The following is a 23,767-nucleotide window of genomic DNA, read 5'->3' as shown; positions in this document are numbered from 1 at the left end:
ACTCCGCTTAGTTTTTGGGAATCCCAACTTTTTCAAGAGGAACACTATGTGGAGACCCATTTTCTCACTACATGGGTCCTAGTGCTTGCACCAGTCTATTGGTTTTCTGTGGTCTGCCAGTATGCTTGCCAACCTCCCAAACCCTGTACTAGTGTCAGTCCACCCGAGGATCCGATCCTCTCTGCCTGCACTTGCTCTCCTGCCCCGATTCCAAAACATCTCCCCTGCAACTGTGTTCAGTCAAAACTCTCAGGACCCTGTTCACAGTGCCAATTGTTGTGTGTGTGAAACCGATTTGATGCATCCCAAGAGCAACGAATCTGAACACGGTCTGGTTGAACAGTAGTTTTTAATTAAGATGTGTAGACAGTCACAACAGGAGTAAAAGACACAAACATACTTGCTGGATTAAACAACACACTCGCAACCACTCATGATAGAAAGCTAATCAAGTTGTAACATACAACATCCACAATGCCTTGATATCTCTAGTAGGCTCGGCTCTTATCTATCTGAACTACAGATAGTAATTTCTAGACACAATCCTGCAGCTCCCAACCTTTGCCTGTGCACACCTTACCAATGACTCTCCAGTATTGCCCATGGTTCCTAACGGAGTGGAGCTGGAGTTTGTTCCAGAAGAGGCAAATGGCTCACACATGGTGGGCTTTATAGTACCATCGACTGGAGAATCCACCTCCGGTATCAATGAGGCAATTAAAGAGGGGTGTGTAGACCCATGGGCAAGGCTTGACCTTGATTGGCAGGTGAGGTGACTTCTGACTAGGTTCCAAATGGGGTTCTCACATGACCCTCCACAATCCACACTACAAAGATACTGTAATTTAATTCCAAGTCCTTGCCACTCTCAACGTAGGACTGCTTGTAAACAATCTTCTGTGTTGTCTCCAGTGTCCTCAAGAAACAGTTTATTGTTAATGCAGTTGAATTGTAGCCAATTAAAATTTGTTGACATCACAGCTGCTGCATAAACAAAAAAGGTTGAAAGTGAGAATCCCCAAAGAAACTTGCTAGAAGTACAGGAAAACCAAAGTTTTAAAATTAAAAAAAAAACCTTAAGAAGGAATGTGTGAATGTGAAAACCAGAGGTGTCTGAGAAGAAATAGAGACCCTTCCTGGATTGAGGAGAACTTATACATGAGAATAAGGGAGTCACCTTCTCAAATAATAATGAACTCATTAGGATAGAACACGAACTTTCAATTAAATCTCCACATCCTCCAACAAAAAAAAAACTCCCATAAACAGCATGGAAGAAATTGTTTCTCCACATCAAAATGAAGTCGCAGCTGTTCTTAAGATTGAAGTACAAAAAAAATCACCAATGATATTCATTTTTGGCAAGATGATCAAATGAAGACAATTAATTTACCTACGAATAGACAAGAAACACACAGCAGACAGGAGAGATGAAAAGCCACAAATTGGTGATATAGTCAATTTGTGGAACTACTGTTTTAAGAAGATAAGACAGTTGATATTACTCTGTCTTATCATGACACATCCACTGTCCCACTAAACTACCAGTATTGTTAACCATTCCACTCCTGCCACTGGTTACTCAAGACATCTAGGTGACTCCCAGTTTTCACACAAGGTTGTTTTTAAAGCCAAAAGCAACTCCAGTCTCAGCCCAACTTACTCCCTAAACACTGGCTTCTTCTTGAAAACACTTGACTCAGATTTTCTACTGCTTTGAAATAAAAAGGGGGAAGGGGGCAGATCAGCAGAATAAAATTATTCTGATGCTACTGTATTTTCACTACATCACTGATCAATGGGCTCCACTGAACATATTGTTGGCAGTGTTTCTGCTTTCATACCTGATAAAGTTCCCAAGCAGTGTAAAGTTGAGATGATAGATGGACATCAAGACTGAGTTACCCCATCACATTATGAATAGATTCATTCATGAAGACAGGAAAAGGGGCCTATCAGTTATTGAAACTAAAGATATATTTTGAACGGTTATAAACCTATTGACCACCAGAACCTATTTTATTCCTGACTCTAAAAGTTTGATTTTCCAAACTTAGATTGTCAATTCATTTTACAAGGTCAAGACACATTTTGTAGAACAGATAATGTGATGAAACCATACAACTTTCTCTTTACACCAGCCTGACTATATATCCAGCAGTGAACAGATTTACTCAGCCATGCAATATTTGCGGCATGAATGCACAGAGTAAAAGCAATCCAGGGGCAATGTCAAATAGGCCAAGTGGTTAGGCAACATATTCCTGTAGATCATGTTCCCTCTGAAGGAGTGTGAATACAATGATCTTAATTGTTTTTTTTAATTAGTTATCAAGTGCAGTAGGCAGCATCCTTAATAACAAACAGTGTAGAAGAAAAAGAAAATCGATCCAAATAATTAAAATATGAAATAAAACAGTGTGATTAAAAGGGCGTAGGATATCCAGCATTTGAAGGAGGAAAGTAGTTCAATGATCTAAACAAGTCAACTCATTTTAGTGAAAGCATTTGTCTGTGGGTAGAACACAAAAAGTTATCTGGATGATACAAAAAAGTAAGACCAGGCAGAACTTTCTCACAAGGCCCAGTAGTACATAGAGGAAAGAGTTAATGGGAGAAACTAAGGTCCTGGCATTTAAGATTTTTTTTTCATTTTCATATTCAACTATAAACTGATAAGCCATGAAATTTCTACCTGAAAAATATTTTTGATACTATAATATGAATGTCTAATTCATTCAGACTAAATTTGCCTGGATTTTTAAAGGCATTATACTAATCTATTCATAAAAGACCAGAATTTGTCACAAGGTGTACATTTAATATACTTTCCACCTTATAGGACATTTAGCACCGTAACTTGAGAGTATCTCCAACTATTATGTTAGGCTTAGTCAGTAATGAGGGGGAGACCAGGTGCAGTAGGTTTCTGTGAGGGGCAACTCTCTGTCTTCCTTGCGGAAGACAAAAGTTAAAGAATTTCTACATGTTACATTCTAAATGTAGTATTACGTGACAATAATGGAACCTTTACCATTTCTTCCTCTGTGACAGATCTGCCAGTTATTTTTTTTTAAGTTGATAGTTTTACCCCTACTTTTAGTCTTTAGCTTTTTTTTTTAAAAAAACAATTATTTATCTCAGAGGAAGTAAAATATTGCCCATCGTGCTTTTCCCCCCAATTCTAACTGCAACTATTTCACCTGGCCACAGGTCAACTAGGGTGCAGAAGAAACAACATACGCTGTTGGTTTAATATGAGGAAAAGAACCACTGATGCCACAGATGTGAAATACTGTCACATTTTATGTTTAAAACAAAATCACACAAATAAACAAAGATGGACAAAATATTTATGGAATGCACAATAATAATGACAAATTACATAACTCAACAAATATAACCCATCCATAATACAAAATACAAAAGTACATTAACAATAAAATTTTATCATATATAGGCGTGCCTCTAAGCCCCATCCCCAAACCAATGTTATATGACTAAATAAAAAAATGTACTTCATTCCTGAAATAAAACTGAAATTCTGGATTTATATTATGCCTGGAAGTTATGTAAATAATTCAGGAATGGTACCTACAACATTTGAAACCTTATATTTGAGTTATTAATTGGGTAATGGATCTTTTCTAAATTTAAACAGGACATAATGTCCCTCAGCCACTGAGCATGAGTGGCTGGGGCAGGATCCTTCCATCTAAGCAGTATAACACATCTGGTCAAAAGAGAGGCAAAAGACAAGAGTATGGCATTTGACTGGAGTTAAAAGAACATCATTCTCTCCAGTTGTACCAAAAAGAGCAATCAAAGGGATAGGCTCTAAATTTACATTAGGAATTAAAGATAAAGTTTGAAACACACCACCAGTATTTTTCAAGCTAAGACATATCCAGAACATAATAATTAAAGAACCCTCTCCTCTCTTATCACACCAAGGACTTACATCTGAATAGATATGAGATCATTTGACTTTAGACATATGGGCCCTGTGTACAACTTTAAATTATAACAAAGATTTTAGTCTAAACCATCTTAAAAATTAAATCCCACACCTTGTCTTGCTTAAGTCACGATGAGGCAAAACTGTAATACAAACATACCTAGTTTCTGCTGGCTGTAATCTGTCCAGTTCATACTGTTCTCTGCTCCTTGCTATCCTCTCATTGACTCCTGCATTCTCAATGTCAACAATTTACCATAAACTTGCTTTTATTTAAATAGGTGCTTCTCAACCCTTTTCTTTCCACTCTCATACCACTTTAAGTAATTCCTATGCCATCGGTGCTCTGTGATTAGTAAGGGATTGCTTAGGGTGGTATGTGAGTGGGAAGGGAAGATGGAGAATCACTGGTCTAGATTCAATTAGTACTGAAATATTTTGCTTGTGAAAAATTGTCATTGGCCCATTTCCTTTGGAGTTATGAAACCATGCACATAACGAGCCAATCAGGGAGGATTAAAACAGTGGTTTTCAAACTTTTTCCCCACCTCTTGTCCTTTCCAGTGCTGCCTCTAGTTCTTCAACACTGGTTTTCATGCATTCCCAGACCTTCACTCCATCAAAGCTGCACACTCTGAAAATCTATTTCCCTCTTAGATTCTAATGATTATTATTTATAACCATATAACAATTACAGCACGGAAACAGGCTATTCTCGCCCTTCTAGTCCGCACCAAACTAAATATTCTCCTCTAGCCCCACCTACCTGCACCCTGCCCATAACCCTCCATTCCCCTCCCATCCATATACCTATCCAATCTTTTCTTAAATGACAAAATTGACCCTGCCACCACTTCTTCACCGGAAGCTCATTCCACACAGCCACCACTCTCGGAGTAAAAAAAGTTCTCCCCCTCATGTTACTTCTAAACTTTTGCCCCTTAACTCATGACCTCTGGTTTCAATCTCTCCTACTCTCAATGGAAAAAGCCTATCCACATCAACTCTATCTATCCCTCTCATAATCTTAAATACCTCTATCAAATCCCCTCTCAAACTTCTATGTTCCAAAGAATAAAGACCTAATTTGCTCAATCTTTCTTTGAAATCTAGATGCTGAAACCTTGGTAACATTTTCATAAATCTTCTCTGCACTCTCTCGACCTTGTTGGTATCCTTCCTAATATTCGGTGACCAGAACTAAACACAGTACTCTAAATTTATCCTCACCAATGCCTTGAACAGTCAACATCACTTCCCAACTCCTGTATTCTATGCTTTTATTTATAAAGGCCAGCCTACTAAAAGCCTTCTTCACCACCCTATCCACGAGTTTTTACCTTCAGGGAATGATGCACCGTTATTCCTAGATCTTTCTGTTCCACTTCATTCGTCAATGACCTCCCATTTATTAATGTAAAAAAACTATCCTGCACTCATTTTACAAACTCCAAACCATCCACTCCTTTCATAGAATGGGTTTCCCAATCTATATGTGGAAAATTAAAATCTCCCTTAATCACAACCCTGTGTCTTGTTTTGATTATTCCTACCAAAATGAAGCACTCACACTTAGCAGCATTAAACTCCATCTTTCAGCCCACTCTTTCAAACAGTCCAAATCCCTCTGCAATCTTTGTAAACCTTCTTCAATATCCACAATTCCACCTATTTTAGTATCATCTGCATATTACTCATTCAATTTACCACCCCATTATCCAGATCATTAACATATATAACAAACAACAATGGACCCAATACAGATCCCTGAGGCACACCGCTTGTTACCAGCCTCCAGCCTGACAACACTTATCCATTGTGACTGTCTTGCATCTCCCTTCCAGCCACTGTTGAATCCATTTGACAATCTCAAAATTAATACCCAATGACTGAACCTTCCTAACTAACCTTCCATGCAGAACCTTATTGAAGGCCTTACTGAAGCCCAGATAGACAACATCCACTGCTCTACCCTCTTCAACATTCCTAGTCACCTCTTCAAAAAATTCAACAAGATTAGTCAAACGTGACCTTGCACTCACAAATCCGTGTTGAGTGTTCCTAATCAGACCTTATTTCTCCAGATACACACACATATATATAATCTTTCTTTCTTCTTCTTTGGCTTGGGTTCGCGGACGAAGATTTATGGAGGGGTAATGTCCACGTCAGCTCCAGGCTCGTTTGTGGCTGACAAGTCCGATGAGGGACAGGCAGACACGGTTGCAGCAGTTGCAAGGGAAAATTGGTTGGTTGGGGTTGGGTGTTGGGTTTTTCCTCCTTTGTCTTTTGTCAGTGAGGTGGGCTCTGCGGTCTTCTTCAAAGGAGGTTGCTGCTCGCCGAACTGTGAGGCGCCAAGATGCACGGTTTGAGGCGATATCAGCCCACTGGTGGTGGTCAATGTGGCAGGCACCAAGAGATTTCTTTAGGCAGTCCTTGTACCTCCTATTTGGTGCACCTCTGTCATGGTGGCCAGTGGAGAGCTCGCCATATAACACGATCTTGGGAAGGCGATGGTCCTCCATTCTGGAGACGTGACCTACCCAGCGCAGTTGAATCTTCAGCAGCATGGATTCGATGCTGTCAACTTCTGCCATCTCGAGTACTTCGATGTTGGAGATGAAGTCGCTCCAATGAATGTTGAGGATGGAGTGGAGACAACGCTGGTGGAAGCGTTCTAGGAGCCGTAGGTGATGCCGGTAGAGGACCCATGATTCGGAGCCGAACAGGAGTGTGGGTATGACAACGGCTCTGTATACGCTAATCTTTGTGAGGTTTTTCAGTTGGTTGTTTTTCCAGACTCTTTTGTGTAGTCTTCCAAAGACGCTATTTACCTTGGCGAGTCTGTTGTCTATCTCGTTGTCGATCCTTGCATCCAATGAAATGGTGCAGCCGAGATAGGTAACCTGGTTGACCGTTTTGTGTGCCCGATGGAGATGTGGGGGGGCTGATGGAGGACCTCAGTTTTCTTCAGGCTGACTTCCAGGCCAAACATTTCGGCAGTTTCCGCAAAACAGGACGTCAAGCGCTGAAGAGCTGGCTCTGAATGGGCAACTAAAGCGGCATCGTCTGCAAAGAGTAGTTCACGGACAAGTTTCTCTTGTGTCTTGGTGTGAGCTTGCAGGAGCCTCAGATTGAAGAGACTGCCATCCGTGCGGTACCGGATGTGTATATATATATATATATATACACACACACACAGAGATATATACACACATACATATATATATATGTGTATATATGTGTGTGTGTGTATATATATATATATATATGTATGTGTGTGTGTATATGTGTGTGTGTGTATATGTGTGTGTGTGTATATGTACGTGTGTGTATATGTGTGTGTGTGTGTATGTACGTGTGTGTGTGTATGTACGTGTGTGTGTGTATGTACGTGTGTGTGTGTATGTACGTGTGTGTGTGTATGTACGTGTGTGTGTGTATGTACGTGTGTGTGTGTATGTACGTGTGTGTGTGTGTACGTGTGTGTGTGTGTACGTGTGTGTGTGTGTACGTGTGTGTGTGTGTACGTGTGTGTGTGTGTACGTGTGTGTGTGTGTACGTGTGTGTGTGTGCGTACGTGTGTGTGTGTGCGTACGTGTGTGTGTGTGTGCGTACGTGTGTGTGTGTGTGCGTGTGCGTGCGTACGTGTGTGTGCGTGCGTACGTGTGTGTGCGTGCGTGTGCGTGCGTACGTGTGTGTGCGTGTGCGTGTGTGTGTACGTGTGTGTGCGTGTGTGTGTGTACGTGTGTGTGTGTACGTGTGTGTGTGTACGTGTGTGTGTGTACGTGTGTGTGTGTACGTGTGTGTGTGTGTACGTACGTGTGTACGTGTGTGTGTGTGTACGTGTGTGTGTGTGTGTGTGTGTGTGTGTGTGTGTGTGTGTGTGTGTGTGTGTGTGTGTGTGTGTGTGTGTGTGTGTGTGTGTGTGTGTGTGTGTGTGTGTGTGTCTTACAGGCCTATAATTGCTAGGCTTGCTCCTCGAACCCTTTTTAAACAAAGGAACCACATGTGTAATACACCAATCCTCCGGCACCGTACCCATCTCTAATGACATTTGAAAAATCAATGTCAGAGCCTGTGCTATTTCCTCACTAACTTCTCTCAAGGTCCTGGGGAAAATCCCGATGGGATCTGGAGACATATCCACCTTTATATGCTTTAAAAGTTCCAATACTTCCTCTTTCTTAATCACCATTGTCTCCATAATTACCCTCTTTGCTTCCTTAATCTTGCACAATTCAACATCCTTCTACTTAGTGAATACCGAAAAGAAATTGTTCAAGATCTCCCCCATCTCTTTGGGCTCCACACACAGCTATCCGCTCTGATTCTCTAAGGGACCAATTTTATCCCTCACTCTCCTTTTGCTATTACCATATTTGCAGAAACCCTTTGGATTTATTTTCACCCTGTTTGCTATAGCCACCTCGTACATTTTTTTGGCTTTTCTAATTTCTTTCTTAAGATTCTTTTTACATTCAATGCATTCTCCGAACATCTCCTTTATTCTTTGTTTCTTATATTTATTGTAGGTCTCCCTATTTTTTCGAACCATGTTTCCAATATCCCTTGAAAACCATGGCTCTCTCAAATTTTTGACTCTACCTTTTAACCTAACAGGAGCATAAAGTTTCACATTATCTAAAAAAAGTGCTAATAGAAAATGAAAAACTATATTACAACCCAGGAAATAGAATTCTTCCAATAGACAACAGACTCGCCAAGGCAAATAGCGTCTTTGGAAGACTACACAAAAGAGTCTGGAAAAACAACCAACTGAAAAACCTCACAAAGATTAGCGTATACAGAGCCGTTGTCATACCCACACTCCTGTTCGGCTCCGAATCATGGGTCCTCTACCGGCATCACCTACGGCTCCTAGAACGCTTCCACCAGCGTTGTCTCCACTCCATCCTCAACATTCACTGGAGCGACTTCATCTCCAACATTGAAGTACTCGAGATGGCAGAGGCTGACAGCATCAAATCCATGCTGCTGAAGATCAAACTGCGCTGGGTAGGTCACGTCTCCAGAATGGAGGACCATCGCCTTCCCAAGATCGTGTTATATGGCGAGCTCTCCACTGGCCATTGAGACAGAGGTGCACCAAAGAAGAGGTACAAGGACTGCCTAAAGAAAGCTCTTGGTGCCTGCCACATTGACCATCGCCAGTTGGCTGATATCGCCTCAAACCGTGCATCTTGGCGCCTCACAGTTCGGCGGGCAGCAACCTCCTTTGAAGAAGACCGCAGAGCCCATCTCACTGACAAAATACAAAGGAGGAAAAACCCAACACCCAACCCCAACCAACCATTTTTCCCTTGCAACCGCTGCAACCGTGTCTGCCTGTCCCGCATCGGACTTGTCAGCCACAAACGAGCCTGCAGCTGACGTGGACATTACCCCTCCATAAATCTTCAACCGCGAAGCCAAGCCAAAGAAAAGAATGCAACATTAGCAAATGTTCACTGATATTAAAAACCCATTGAGATAGTAAAATCTGAAGAAACTCAGCTGGTCAAACTGTGTCCTTTATGTAGCAAAGGTAAAAATACAGAACCGATGTTTTTGGCTTGAGCCCTTCATCAAGGTACGGAAGAATGTTGGCAGGTTCATTGATACGCTGTTTGATCATACCAGAATCATGAGACTTTGATAAAGTATACAACAATTGATAAGCTTTTCCTTCTGTTGGTTAAATATTGTTCAGACAAGCCAGGGGTAGCCAAACTTTCTCAGCTGTGGGCCACATACAGAAAAACATAAGGAAAAACAGGCTAAACAATAATAAGCCCAGCAGTTATAAACTAGTTACACTGTAAGAAAAATGGTGTTTTTAGTCCAGAGAACTCCTGTGCCATCGAAAATTCATTATCTATTCATTATAAGTATACGACACTACTAAACAGTTTAACTGATGATGTTACAGTAGCTTATTTATCTTTTCATATATTACAGTAGGCATTTCTGTATCTGCTGCTCTTAAATTTGATTTAAATGAATACAATAAAACTCTTTAATATTCTCATTCAAAAAGCAGTGCAAAATACAAAGCTGGGTGCAAAAGAAAAACAGGAGAAAAGATCAAGAAAATTACAAAGCAGTCTCCAACATTTCTCCACAACTAACAGTGAATACAGTTCATAGCCCAAATGTCCACCTTAATTATTATGATGCAATGTGTAAATTTGTAGATAGGTTATGAAAGATAGGCTAGTAAAGTTAACAGATACCTTGAAAATCAAACAAACACACTTCCCCTTGATTTCTGTGAAAAAGTATTCATTTTCCCACCATCTGAAATTTTTAGCATCCCCATACTATTTTCTGACTTTTCAATTCAGCCATGTTTAATTAACTGGGGTAAACATTTTCATCAATTTGTAGTTTAATGTATCATATATGTTGAATGTTGAGTGGGTGGGGAGGGGGGGTGAAGGAGGGAGGGAAGGGAGGGGTGAAAAGGGGAGAAAATGACACTGTATATTCAAGAGAGAAATGATTGAGTGTATTTTGGTCAGTATGGTTCATAGTGTGAATTAAAAAAAATAAATAAATAAAATGAGTGACATTGCAATAGTCGGTCTAGTAGTTCACAAGATCACAAGATAAAGGAACAGGAGTAGACCATTTGGTCCATTGAGTCTGCTCTGCAACTCCTCCCTGAGCTAAACCATTCTCACATCTAATTCCAAAATTCTGGTCTTTTCCCCATATCCCTTGATACCCTGACTAATTAGATACCTATCAATCTCCTCCTTAAACTCCCCTAATGATCGGGCCTCCACAGCTGAATGTAGCAATGAATTCCACAAATTCATGACCCTCTGGCTAAAGAAATTTTTCCTCATCTCTGTTTTAAATGGGTACCTTCTAATTCTAAGACTGTGTCCTCTTGACCTAGTTTCACCCACCAAGAGAAGCATCCTATTCACATCTACTCTGTCCAATCCTTTCAGCATTCAAAATGTTTCTATGAGATCCCCTTTCATTCTTCTATACTCCAATGAATACAGTCCAAGAGCCACTAAACGTTCCTCATATTTAGCCCTTGCATTCAAGGAATCATCCTGGTAAATTTTCTCTCTAGTCTCTCCAACATCATTACATCCTTTCTAAGATAAGGGGCCCAAAGTTGCACACATTACTCCAAATGAGGTATCACTTGTGCCCCATAGACCCTCATCAACATCTCTTTACTCATAACTATTCCTCTTGAAATGAATGCCAACATTGCATTCGCTTTCCTTATTGCCAATCCAACCTGGTGGTTAACCTTTAGGTTATCCTGCACGATGATCCCCAAGTCCCTTTGCACTTCCAAATTTTGAATTTTCTCCCCATCCAAATAATAATGTCTGTTTATATCCTCTTGCAAAATGTTCAATCATACATTTCTCAACATCACATCTCATCTGCCATTTCACTGCCCACTCTCCTAAGCTGTCCAAGTCTCTCTGCAACCTTTTGGTTTCTTCAACACTTCCTACTCCACCATCTATCTTGGTGTCATCTGCAAACTTCACCACAAAACCATTCAATTCATAATCTGAATCATCAATATACATTGTAAAAAGAAGCGGCCCCAACACCAACCCCTGCAGAACACTAGTAACTGGCAACCAACCAGAATAAGATCCCTTTATTCCCACCCTTTGCTTTCTGAATCTCAGCCAATGCTCCACCCTATTTAATATCTTTCCTGTATTTCCATTTGCTCTCAGCTTATTAAGCAGCCTCTTATGCAGTACCTTATCGAAGGCCTTTTGAAAATCCAAGAACTTAACATCCATAGCCTCTTCCTTGTCCATCCTACTTGAGATTACCTCAAAACATTCCAATAGGTTGGTCAGACCAGATCTTCCCTTCATGAAACCATGCTGGCTTGGCCCTATCATGTCATGCACCTCAAGGTATTTCATAACCTCGTCCTTGAAGATCGACTCCAATTACTTTCCAACTACCAACGTCAGACTAATAGGTCTATAATTTCCTCTTTTTTCCGGCCTCCCTCCTTCCTTAAACAGTAGAACTACATTTGTGACCTTCTAATTCTCCGGAACCATGCAAGAGTTTATTGATTTCTGGAAAATTATTTCCAATGCATCCACAATCTCCAAAGCCACCTCCTTCCAAACCCATGGGTGCACCTCATCCAGTCTGGGAGACTTAACTATCTTTAGTCCATTCATCTTATTAAGCACTCTCTCTTAAGTAATCCTGACTCTACTTAATTCTATTCCCTGAGACTTCTGACTATCAGGAATATTGTCTTCCTCAGTGAAGACTGATGCAAAATACTCATTTAGTTCCTCTGCTATCTCTTTGTTACTCATTATAATTTATCCAGCATCATTTTCTATCGGTCCTATATCTACCCGTGTCTCTCTTTTACTCTTCATATATTAAAAAAAACTCTTAGTATCCTTTTGTATGTTATTTGCCAATTTCCTTTCATAATTCAACTTTTCTTTCCTTATGACTTTCTTTGTCTCTTCCTGTAAGTTTTTAAAAGTTTCCTAGTCCTCTGTTTTCCCACTAATTTTTGCTTCCTTGTATGCCCTCCCTTTTCTTTTTATTTTAGCCTTAACCTCTTTTGTTTGCCACATTTTTTCATTCATAATTTTCTTCTTTCTTGGAATATATCTATCCTTCATTTTATTTCTTGTAGGAATATCATCCAATTCTGCTCTGCCGTCTCTCCATCTAGCTTACTTTTCCAGTCAACTTGGGCCAGTTCCTCTTTCCTTTGTTCACCTGAAATATTGCCACACCTGATATCAGCTTTTCTTTTTCAAATATGAGACTGAACTCAAATAATATTATGATCCTAAGGGTCCCATAACCTTTAATTCCCTAATCACCTCAGATTCATTTGTTCATTTCGTTGTTCAAAATGGCAGCAATATTTAGAGTTGAAACTAAAAAGTGCTATGTACATACAGTGCGCTTTATTGTTAGAGACTATGTTCTAACAGGCCATATTTCATTTTATTTTTAAAATTAACCATGGGCCACTTAAAAAATAGGCAGGCTGCAGTTGGCCCGGGGTCTGTAGGTTAGCCACCCATGAGATAGGCAATAAATTCCAACATGTTTCTATTAAATTCTAGGGCATAAAGTTTTCTTTTTGAAAAGAAAACTTCAGCCAGCTGCCTGCTAGTCTCAAGTCATAAATGGCATTAAGCACAAAGATACAGAGCAATTATATGAGATACTATGCATATGTTACATGAAGAAGTGAATCTGTTGCATTGTTCAAGTGAACCGGCATGGACTTGAAGGGCCGACATGGCCTGTTTCCACGCCGTAAACAGTTATATGGTTATGGTTATAACTCAGTAAAATTCTACTCATTTTCTACAACTTATATTGAGATGGGACACCAGCTCCTATCTGATGTCCAGTTAGAAAATACAATTGACAAATCAGCAAGGACATGTTCCTTATGAGGAAAAGCGTAGAATTAACCTTATTGTGAGGAACACAGGCAGATTCTCATGGGATCACTGATTATAAATGCAGTGCTACTCAAGAAGGAGGTACAAAGAAAACATGAGAGGGAAAGCTATCCCCCCGTGCTTCAAAACCCTGGAGAGGAAATTTACACACAATTGTTCATGACCATTGAAGCAAAATTCCTATTAGCTAATTGTGAGGTTCAGATAATCATGAAGTCCATAACTTTGACATGAAGATCTTCCAACTTAGTTCAGTAATTTATTTCAATCCTCCTTGAACTCCATATTTTTTGGAATATCAAGACAATTTTTTTTAAGCATTGAACATTAACAAATCACTTTGGGTATGATGGGGTTCATTTAAATCATAGGGCTCAAATGTCACAACTTTTTAAGATACATTTTCCTGCACCACACAAAAAAAATGTCAGGAGAAAGCAATAATTGTTTCTTTTTAATGTATGGGAAAATATACTCTTATGAGAGGGTAGCACACTAAGTGTGTTTACAATTCTGTGGTCACATCCCTTTATACCCATAATACATATTTGCTTGACTGTCTTTTCACTAGGATTGACAGAGCTGCAGAATGGATAAATTTACCCATTTCAACAAATTGTTAATAGAAATCATACAACAAAATAGAAAAGGTAGGATGGGGTAAGTTATGAAGGCAGTTGTTGGATATTCATTGCTCCATTACAAATATAGTTTGAATCAGTTTCAAAAATTGCTATAAATTTATGAGATTAAGTTCAAATTAGACCCTTTGGGAAGCTGACTGGCTAACAGACTACTAAATAAGATAGTCTTTAAATATAAAGTCAGGTTTATATTTCCCATCTTATCAGCAAGATTAGATTAATGATTCATTTTCCTCTGGTGGCATAAGTATCAATATCTCAGATGCATTTTCCTCCAATTTCATACATGCTCAATTTCATCTAACTTCTTTTCATCCAAAGTAAATATATCCAAATGACATATTCCCTTTTGTGTAACTGAATCCAAATTATAATCTCTTTTAGATTTACAGTTGCAAATTTACAAGCCATAGATAGACAAAGAAGCAGTATTTACTGCAAATGAAGGAGGAACTAGACCAGTGGTTCTCAACCTTTTTCTTTCCACTCACATACCACTTTAAGTAATCCCTATGCCATCAGTGCTCTGTGATCGCAAGGGATTGCTTAAGATGGTATGTGAGGGGGAAGGGCAGGTTGAGAATCACTGCTCTAGACCCAATTGTTACTGAAATATTTTGCTTGAGAAAAATTGTCATTGCCCCATTTCCTTTGGAGTTATGAAACTGCACATAACGAGTCAATTAGGTACGATTAAAACAGTGGTTTTCAAATTTTTTTCTTTCCATCCACATACCACCTTAAGCAATCCCTTACTAATCATATAGCACCTATGGCATAGGGAATACTTAAAGTGGTATGTGAAAGGAAAGAAAAAGGTTGAGAATCATTGAACTAGAATAAAGGCTAGAAATGTTGCATCAACAGACATATTACATACAGAGTCCTGCAGCATGGACACAGGTCAACAGGGCAGCTTGTCTATGGTATACTTCCTATAGCTACCAAAGAAAAATCCTTAATTCTTCCAATTTACATGTGCAATATGTTTTAAAAGTCTATTCCTTCTTTGTTTTTTCCCTTACATAGCTGGTATCATTGAGATGCCATTCATTCTCATTTGAATTTCTCAGCCCCTGCCCCATATTGATTCTGTAAAGATTCTGTCTTAGCTGTTCTATTTTGGTAATTCTTAATAAACCTTTTGGTTTATCCTGAATTAACTGAAACAGAGGAGTTTTGAGGTAAATTAGAAAGCATGAAAGAGTTATTGAATATCATCTAGCTAATATGTCTGTTGTTAAAAGTTCACAGCCATTTTCATTTTAATTATGCACAACGGGAAGATGTGAACTTTATTTGTGCATTGATACTTTAAAAAATAAATTTAGGGATTCAGCTTGCTTGACTCTTTTTGTGGGAAAATAGGTTGAAGGTCATGATAACTGGAGCTGCTTAGATCCTTTAATTTAGATAATGGAGCGTAGAAATCTGCAGCACAGTACAGGCCCTTCGGCCCACAATGTTGTGCCAATCTAATAACCTATTCCAGTGTTTCTCAACTTTTTTTTTCCACTCACATTTCAGCCCTGGGGAAAAGCCTCTGGCCATCCTTAATGAATTCTTATTCCCAGAATGTTGGCTTTTATCCAACATTTCTCTGAAATTGCCTCACTAAAACCTTTACTTCTTTTTCCTTCAAAGCAATGTTTAAAACTTGTATCTTTCAACAAGATTTTGTTCACTCATCATATGGCTCAATGTCAAATTTCCATTACAAATGAACATCATAAATACCCAAGGATGCTTTTACTATATTCAGAAGATAGTATATTAATGCAAGTTCTTGTTTGGAATTTGTGCAGGTTTTCGTTTCTAATTCATTTACCTACATTCAGTTATTAAAACACATTTTCTTCCACATTTCCTTACTTCAATATTCAATTCTTCTTCAAGCTGAAATGTTCACTTCACTTCCTCTCAGGCTTTCAATGTCTGTATTGCAATATATACAATGTGCACATTGTTATTTGTTTGAACTACTGACCGTGCACTAAATTCTTTATTTGGATCAAAGCCATTTTGCAAATCTGCCCAATTCATACGATTTACTTACCACACTCATAAATTCCTTGAAACTAAAAAGTAAAATTCCCTCCAGGTTTTTTCTTACCAAGAATACATAGTGACTCTTTGAACTCTGTGACTATAAACCTCCCCTTTGTGCCTCAGATGTCTCAAACTGGAGGTGCTTCCTCTGTTGTGTAGCAGGTATTTTAAACAACAGTTCACTCCCCAATTTGCTTTGCTATTTACAGCCTATGGTGATTGTTCACTCAAGGAATCTTTAAATATTAATCTGGCCTTTAGTCAAGTTGACATCATTCATGAAAGACCGGTTTCTACCAATTGAAAGTATGTTGTTGCATGTGTTTATATTATATATCTCTTATTGTCCCACGGCATATTTTATACAGTTGCTTTTATATTTTTCAAGATGCCTCCTGGAATCAATGTTCTCTTTTTCTAACTTGCCATCATTTGTTTTGAATTTCTGAATCCAAGTCATTGACTAATGCAACTACCTGTGGCATCCACTCCGTTCTTCAATGAAACCGAATTCACCTAGCAGTAGCCAGTATTTTTTTCTCAACTTCAGATTTCTGCTTTTTCCCCCCAGAGTTATCCTAATACACCAATTATATTGCAACATTTAGTGCAAAGCTTGCAAAAGCAATGACACCATTTGCTTTATTTTTGCAGGGGTAGAGGTCAGTGAACAACTTGCACTCAGTGAAATAGCATTGTTTGATCTGGGCGCTTGTGGGAATTTTCCTTGTCTGTTATTTTACTGTGGTGTTGTTACCATGTTAGCAGCTAACAGGCCTGGGCCAATTATCCAGAGAAATTGACTTAAAATCCTACTTCAGGACTCAGTAAATTTGGATTCCTTTTGAAAATTCTGGGAATAAGAATTCATTAAGAGGCTTTTCCCCAAGGCTGAAATGTGAGTGGAATAAACAAAGTTGAGAAACACTGGAATAGGTTATTAGATTGGCACAACATTGTGGGCCAAAGGGCCTGTACTGTGCTGCAGATTTCTACCCTCCATTATCTAAATTAAAGGATCTAAGCAGCTCCAGTTATCATGACCTTCAACCTATTTTCCCACAAAAAGAGTCAAGCAAGCTGAATCCCTAAATTTATTTTTTAAAGTATCAATGCACAAATAAAGTTCACATCTTCCCGTTGTGCATAATTAAAATGAAAATGGCTGTGAACTTTTAATAACAGACATATTAGCCAGATGATATTCAATAACTCTTTCATGCTTTCTAATTTACCTCAAAACTCCTCTGTTTCAGTTAATTCAGGATAAATAGCTTCAGCCACATTTATATAATTTAATTTCTCTCCAGGATATTAATCCTACTTCTCTTCTTAAACTTCTTAATCAATTTAATTAATTGAGACTGATGCTTGACTACTTTTGTAGTAGGTTAACTGTATATTTTCAAGAGGTATAGCCGAATCTAAAATTTGAACTTTTGTTCCTAAATTAGTCAGTTACTATCAAATCCAAATCTATGTCAGATTAACTCTTAAGTTAATGTGACTTTTCCACCAACTTAAATGATTATCGCCCTCTGCCAGAGGTGTGTTCTTAACCATTGCTGAATCAGTGGACTAGTCAAGAATCTATTATGCCATAGTTCAAGTTTGTTTATTATCATCTGACTGTACCTACACAACACAATGAAACGATGTTTCTCTGGGCCATGGTGAACACAGGGTATTCAAAATCCATAACAGAAAAAATATTTTGTTCCCTGGTAAAATGAAATTTTACTTTGAAGGACAAAAACATCTAAAAAAAAAACCACCAATTGTCACAAATTCTTTTTGTTGAGCTTTGGCAGTCAGGAATCTCTGATCTAGCATACTCAGAAAATTAAAAAGCCCAGTGTGGGAATATTCATTTTGTGGTTTCTTCCTGTCAGTCATCAAAATTGTTTTTGGTTCTAATTATAGTAAAGCAATAACATTCACTGGTTGTTGGATAAAAGATCTTAAAATAAAACATATTCATCAAATTAGGCCATCAAATGGTGCAGCTCACAAGTGGTCAACTTTTGAAATCAAGATCTTCATCTGTAGCCCATTATCTTGATTTCAAAAGTTATTAACCATGACAGAACTTTAAAAGAATTCAATGGAAGATTTCCACCCAACCCCATTTGAGGCTTTGCAAATGACCCACTTATCTTTAAGGAAGTCATTCCATGTCGAGGAACTCTGCAGATGCTGCCACAGATACCGTTTGACCCACTGAGTTTTTCAAGCCTTATATTTTTTGTTTAAAAATTAGACTGTGTATGACTGTTTTATTTGCCTTGTCATTTTGTTCAAGTTAAAATACAGTATTTTCTGTGGCATGCAAAAGTAATTACATTTAACAAAATAATTATATGACCTCTGACAGGAATACAACAGAACATATTTTTGCATACCTTGTGGCATTTTCAGGTGGACCACAATTGTTATTTTTTAAAGTTTCATGCTTTAATCACATTGGCTTCCATCTTTCATATCTAAATGATAAGGAATACAGAAGTTATTGTCATAGAGGCAGGGCACAATGAATAGATGTTTCTCACTTTTACACCATTTAACCTTCACCAAATAACTTGCATCATGGATGCTACTTGACTCACTGAGTCCTTCCAGCTTAAGATTCTAAGATCTGCAGTTTTTCATTGCTGCATCACTGGCCTAACACTTTTACCCCAAATTAGAATGATGCCAACCTTCCGAATGAATGCAAGACTATTCAACTCATAACACCCAAACTGCAAAGCTCCCACCTCAGTGACTGAGCTGTGGTATACAGATGGCCATGCTCCAATCACCATCAACTCATTTCATGAAAACAGCTACAAAACAAAGGTGCTCTACTAATCAACTTCTGTGGAACACTTCATTCAAAAAATGGTAAAGATTCATGGTGAGATCCTGGAGCCATTCTCAACAAAAGAATAATGAAACAATTCACCACTTCCTTCAATCTGCCGGTTCACATCTGGCCAATTAGAGAAAAAGGTTATCGGAAGATCAAGACCTGGCATAAAACTCATTATCGATGAAGCCAGCAGTGATACCATCTTTCCTATAAACTTTTGAGACCTGACAACCTAGACTTTAAGGGCTGCAGCTCTGAGGAAGCAGCAGACCAGCACAGGGCACAACCCCTCAATGAGAAGTGAAGCCTAGATGACCCTTCAGGGTAGGAAACGACCAGTGAGGGGCTCAGCAGCCTAAGGCATCTCACCAGGCAGCTGGCTGCTGATAATGAGCAGGGCTCCCAAAGGGCCTTGGGTGCTGACAGCTTCCTAATGATTAGATGGGCACAACCAGGAACTAAGGGATGTAACTCGGATGCCTCAAGCTTGGGTTCACTGTTTAGCTGAGGCTAAAGTAGTTTTGGGGATGCAGGAGGCAGTGACATCGGCGGAGGTGATGGGATCCACAGACACTCGCTGTCTCTGGTGGGGGGGGGGGGGGGAAACTATCATATATTTTCTTTTTCTCGCCTTAATAATGGTACCTCTGTGTGCCTCTACAGGGCAAACAAATGAAAATAAATTTAGTGTACATGGCCATACATGAAATCTTGCCTACATAGAACAATACAGCATAGGCCCTCGACGTTGTGCTGATCCATATATCCCTTACTAAATAAAAGTACTAAATCCTCCCTACCCCACAACCCTCAATTTTTCTTTCATCCATGTGTCTGTCTAAAAGTCTCTTAAATGCCCCCAATTTTCCTACCTTCTCAATGTAATGAAAGAAAACTCAACTTTGCAAAATCCTCCAAATCCACTGGAAGGACAATTAAACCAGCTGTCCTCACAAGCCAATATTCCAAGCATTGACTGATTAGTCAATGGGTGCCACTGGCTGGCTATGCTGGTCACCTGATCAATACCAGATTCCTCAAAACACACATTCACTTCCGAGTTCAGTCAAGGGTAGAGGGTAACAATGTGATATACGAAAAAGATTCAAGTGCATGCGCTCAAACATTCTGGAAAAAATACAAAATGTTCAATTATTCTTCATCACTCCTACCTCAAGTCCATTCAAAGTAGATCATTGAGGATGACAGGGAGAATCTCAAGTCCAAGCATCTGGAGTGAGAAATGCAAATGATGTATGGTGCACATCACCTCCTGAACGTCCTATCTGCCTGCTCCATTAGGTGCCTCCTGTTCCATCTGCAGATAAATCTATAGTTCCCACTTTAGTCTTATCAGTCACGTCATATTATCAAGGGCAAACCTTTTAACATCGACTTCCTTAAGAATGCATCTAACAATTTCAATATTTTAATCTTGTTGTAAGTAAGATAATAGATTCGTTTGTATCAAATAACCGATAACATTAAATATTTCATGTGTTTCAATACATGCCAAACATTCCAGCAGGACCAAAATACAATGAAATCCTTAAACATTGCCCTCATCCTTGCAAGCCTTTCGGAAACATCTAATGAAAACAAAATATCCTGCCACGGCAAGGAATATGCATTTGGAAAAATATCACTGTCTTGTTTTTTTTTTTTAAACACAAGATCAATATGGATTAAAGTACTCAATGAAAGTATCTAACTTAGCCTCAATAATTAGATTTCTACATACCCTTAAAAACATTATTAAAAGTTGAACCCAAGATTTACTCCACCTTGGCCTCCAAAGGATAAAGAGAGTAACCACTTGATAACACCCACTCGTCCAGGTTCCTTTCCAAGCCAAACACCACTGTGACTTGGAATTATAAATTACTCTTCCTTCATTACCCCTGAACAAAAATATAAACTCTTCCACCTTAGATCACAAGTATGAACGTTTGTCACACAAATTGCAGTAGTTCAAGGCCGCATTCTCAAGGACAATAGGCAGGCTTGTTATGACAAAAGATAGGTACATAGGAAAATAAATTTCTTAAAAATAATCTTCATCGGTTCTGTAGGAAATGCAATTTTAAGTCAATATATTAGAAGCCGTGAAATGCAAATTATTATTTTCATGTTTTCTGAGGTGATCCTTTTAAATGCACTCTTTTATCACTCAGTATCAAATTGTTTGATAACATCCCTGTTTTCATGAACCACAAAGAATCTTTCACTCTTTCCTCCTCTCCATCTAAATTACTTTAAAACACACAAAAAACATCCACACTCCAACTCTACTCAAACTAAAGTTGGCTCAACTTTATACCTTAACTGCAAAAGAACTGCTCCTCCCTTTTTTCTACTTTTTAACCAAAAATAATGATGCACAGGTGTAAATCTATCAGCTGTTAGTTCATCCAAGTGGCCTTCATTCAAACCATATGTTCAGTAGACTTCTTAGTCAAATATTTAAGTTATTCTTAAATTTACTCCCACCATCTTTAATTCTATATTCATATTTTTGGTTTGCACTGTGACTTTCAACTGGAGCTGGATTCTGAACAATTAACCCAAAGATGCTCAACTGCATTTAGGATCTCAAGCAAGAACATCTTCAGAGCTGGTTTGAGAACAAGTCAGATTGTACGCAATCCAAAAAAAATGGTGGAATGGGAAACATAAAAGCAATGTTTTTAAAAAAAAACTCACCTCTAAATAAAACAAATGTATTAATGGCTCCTCTGGAGAATTTAATGCAGATACTGATATTTCCAGCACTGTTCCAGTTATGGAAATTATAAAAACAATTCTTGCACAAGGTAAGCAAGATGGATTCGTCAAAGGTTTAGTTGTTTTTTTTTACAGTTTGCACACCACAATTCTAGTGATATTAATCAACTGATTCTGAAGCAATTTTACATCATTAATAGAATAGTAAAAAATGTTGATGTATGAATAATGAAATGCAGATTCAAATATATTTTTATACAAGTCCAGCAAAAAAATCCTGACATACAATACATATTTTTTTGACAATTCCGAGCAAGTGAACCCTCTCAAGTGCCTTAATATTACACAAAAATCCCCATATACAGATCAAAAAGAATTATTAAATTTTAAAAGACTAATTACTCTTTAGTAGTATTTCATTGTCCTCTGTTATCCTAACTTTCAAACTGCCTCAGAAATTATAAACAAGTCTTGTGATCTCTAACTTTGATCCAAAGTGAAGCAGACTCTCAAAACAAAGTTCTGTAGTGCACTGACTACTATTTACTCAGAGTCGAAGTGTTACAGAACTTTGCCTTGAAAGACTAAGTTCCCCAAAATTGTGATCAAAACCTTCAGCGAAACTGCTAAATGATTCTCAGCACTATACAATGTGTGTGTTGGGGGGGGGGGGGGCAAAGGAAGCAAAAAAAAGGTTGCTTTATGCAACAGTACATATTTGTATTACCGTAGATTAGTTCAAACCAATGTACATTTTACACTTTACATCAAGTGGATCAAAACTGTGGACTTGAATAGATCCTCAGACTGAAAAACAGTATGTTAAAAATATATACTTTCTGTTAGTTAATGGGAAAATAAATCACAATTGCTCCTTAAGGTTAGTATTTGAAATGCACATTATTTCTTGTACTTACACTTCATATCCTGATTTTTTTTCTTCAAAACTTTAAAGCCAGGACACACGATTCCAGAAGCAGCAGCAGGATTCATATATGTTGGAGAACTATGTTCTCCAATGTTTCAAAACATGTTGCACCTCCTACTCCTCGAGATGAGTCCAAACATCACTTCAACACTGCCAAGTCCAGTCTAATGGAATTATTTGAAACCCCAATATATTGACATCAGAAATCAACAGTCAACCTGAATGAAGAAAGAGAACTCGTATGAATCAGGACAATTACTCCTCTTAGAGCAAAGTTCAGCTGCTTATCCTCAACAAACAAACCAGAGCCAATGACTCCATGCAAGGCACAGCTAAATCCTTCATCACAAGCTGCACCCACTTCACCTCTCACGTCAGAGCAGAAAACTCTCCAAACTCCACTAGTTAGAACCATACCAAAGTATGGTATGCCAAAGAACAGGGACGGAGCAGAGGACTCACGCCAGTGAGTGGTCCAGAGACAAAGATGCAAAGTGGACCTCTAGTAAAGCAGAGGCAGATCAGCTTTCATACACCAAAGCAGAACTTTACCCAAGTTAGATGAACAAATGGGGAGCACAGGTATCCTGGAAGAGGGCTCGACTGAACCTCAGTGCCCTCTTGAACCAGAGTAGCTTTTCAGAGTCAAATAAAAGAATCAGATGACAGCTACTCTGGGCCAGAGGCTGATCAGAGTTCTCTCGTGCATTGTTTTTTTTCTCCAAGCTAGAGAGAGAACAGAGGATGATATCCAACGTCGCAGCTCTCCCAAGCCTGGAAACAGACAGATACCTGCTCGGCGACTGTGCAGAGCTCCTCCAAGCCAATGGACAGAAGCAAGAGACAGCCCCTGTCAGCCAGAGGCCAGGAACTGGCCGAGTTTTCCCGTGCCAGAGCATTGCTTTCTCCCCCCCCCCCCCCCCCCCCCCCACCTCCCCACCCAGGCCAGAGGACTGAAGTGGAGCACAGCCCTTCCAGAACCAGGCGCCAGAGTCGAATCACATCTCTCCTGAACCACAGTCCGATCTCAGCTCCCCGAAGCAGAGGAGCGAGTCCGCCCACAGCTCTTGTGGGAGAAAGACAGCCAGAGCTCAGCCGAGCCAGAGGGGCGGCGGTGGGACGCAGCTCCCGCCAGCCGAAGCAAGGAGA

General features: G+C 39.0%; 1 long non-coding RNA gene across 6 annotated transcripts; it reads right to left on the bottom strand.

Annotated features, from left to right (window-relative positions):
- Positions 1–330: 330 nt before the first annotated feature.
- On the bottom strand, positions 331–23,524 carry LOC138751619 (uncharacterized). Of its 6 annotated transcripts, XR_011350091.1 has the most exons (6): positions 23,411–23,524; positions 22,608–22,836; positions 20,139–20,296; positions 18,518–18,598; positions 15,939–16,001; positions 9,359–9,700 (listed from the first exon to the last, which is right to left on the bottom strand). It is a non-coding gene; the product is annotated as an uncharacterized lncRNA (long non-coding RNA). The 6 variants fall into 6 exon arrangements; XR_011350087.1 differs by lacking the exons at positions 9,359–9,700; positions 15,939–16,001 and adding an exon at positions 331–984; XR_011350089.1 differs by lacking the exons at positions 9,359–9,700; positions 15,939–16,001 and adding an exon at positions 331–984 and having other exon boundaries at positions 20,139–20,284.
- Between the last annotated feature and the right edge of the window lie 243 nt (positions 23,525–23,767).

This window comes from Narcine bancroftii, chromosome 1, assembly GCF_036971445.1.
Source record: "Narcine bancroftii isolate sNarBan1 chromosome 1, sNarBan1.hap1, whole genome shotgun sequence".
Taxonomy (NCBI): domain Eukaryota; kingdom Metazoa; phylum Chordata; class Chondrichthyes; order Torpediniformes; family Narcinidae; genus Narcine; species Narcine bancroftii.
Note: the sequence above shows the minus strand (reverse complement) of the source record. Positions and strands in the feature narration are given on the sequence as shown.